Raw genomic sequence first — 1,765 nt, 5'->3', positions numbered from 1 at the left:
ATATTTTCATCGCCATTGTGTAAAATGTGGGATTGCATAATGACAAACTTAATTATGTGAGTGAGGTGAGCCATCTGTTGGCTAGCTAGATAGGAGTTCTGGGGGCCTGCTGGATAACCCATCTCTGGCTGGGTCCTGGCTGTCTTTTGGTGCTACCTGGTGGCACCTGTCTGCTTCAGTACAAATATCTTTGGGTTTGAGTCTAGGTTCTGTACACCATCTGGAATTTGCAAGAATCTCACTTCAAATTATCCCTTGCTTTGTATGCCCATTACAGAAACTTTGGGTCAGCCTGTAGGGACCCAGCTCCTGGCTCTCTGTCTCCTCTTTCTCTATTTTTCTCCACTTTCTTTCCTCTGTGTCCACTTTCACTGTACTCCTAGAAAAGATTTAAGAACATGGACCTGGCAGAGGATGGACACCAATCACCAATCATGTGATATCAGAATCTGTGTTACTGTGGTTATTATAGGGCTTTGCATATAAGAATTGGAAAGGAGGGAGAGAGGCTGTCCATCTGAGATTAATAAGACAATTTAAGGAAACTTACTGAAACACTTAACCATTAGGAATTCAGTAATTCAAATGACATCACATTAATTCATGCAGAAACATCTGTTATAAATAAAAACCATTTGGGGGATGTATTTGAAGAGAAGATCACATTTATAACAGCAAACACATACACCAATAATCTTTAAAAATTACTGCCTGCAAATATTAACGAATATACCCACTCCAGACAACTTGAGTGGCCACTGACTCCTGAACAATTACAGCTTTAACTCTGCTTCTATTCTTCCCACCTGCTGGATAAAAATCATAAATATATCCAATCACACCTGCCACCTGGATAAAATTCACTAAGATACTCAAGTCTTTGAACCCATCTCCATTTCACCGAACACACGTGCCAGCTGAGCCCTGCCTAACACGCACTTCCACATACCCACATTGCCCCCCTGGGTGCAGTTTTTTCCCTGCAAGCAAAGAGCAGCGAGTACTCTATCTTTGTCTGACGAGCAGGGGTGGTCCTGGTGACCTCTGACCCACAGACATCAGCAGAGGTCTGTGCTGAAACTCCAACCCAGAAAGAACCCTATTTTTACACCCTGTTATACACAGAGCCCTGACTGTGACAGTGAGTGCCCAGGAATTTAAGAATACCTGGAACAAAACAAAAATGCACAGAGATGAAACCATGCTAAAATCTCAGAGTTTCAAAAAAATCAGTATTATATAGACAGGAATCTCTGAACCTTGCATTATCAAATTAGAATCAGAATAAAAATGTTACAGCCATCTATGTGTACAAAGAATTTTTAAACTTATAAATCAGTTATTGCTACAAAAGTAAGTTAGAAGATATTTAGAAAGAGCGGAAAATACTTATCAAATAGTACCACTATTTTTTTTTTTAGATTTTGTCTTTTATTTTTAAAGATTTTATTTATTTGAAAGAAAGAGAGAGAGAGCATGAGCAGGGGAGTGGGGGTGGAAAGAGGGAAGTAGGCTCCCTGCTAATCAGAGAACCTGATCCCTAGGCTGGATCCCAGGACCCTGGGATTGTGACCTGAGCAGAAGGCAGATGCTTAACTGACTGAGCCACCCAGGCCTCCCTAGTACCACTGTTTTTGAAATGCTAATTGTTGAAACATGGAAAGCAACTCTCTTATTTTTTAATTAACATATAATATATTATTAGCCCCAGGGGTTCAGGTCTGTGAATCACCACATTTACACACTTCATAGCACATACCTTCTT

The sequence above is a fragment of the Mustela nigripes genome, chromosome 14 (genome assembly GCF_022355385.1).
Source record: "Mustela nigripes isolate SB6536 chromosome 14, MUSNIG.SB6536, whole genome shotgun sequence".
In the NCBI taxonomy this organism is placed as follows: Eukaryota; Metazoa; Chordata; class Mammalia; order Carnivora; family Mustelidae; genus Mustela; species Mustela nigripes.
The sequence above is the reverse complement of the archived record's forward strand: the minus strand, read 5'-3'. Positions refer to the sequence as shown.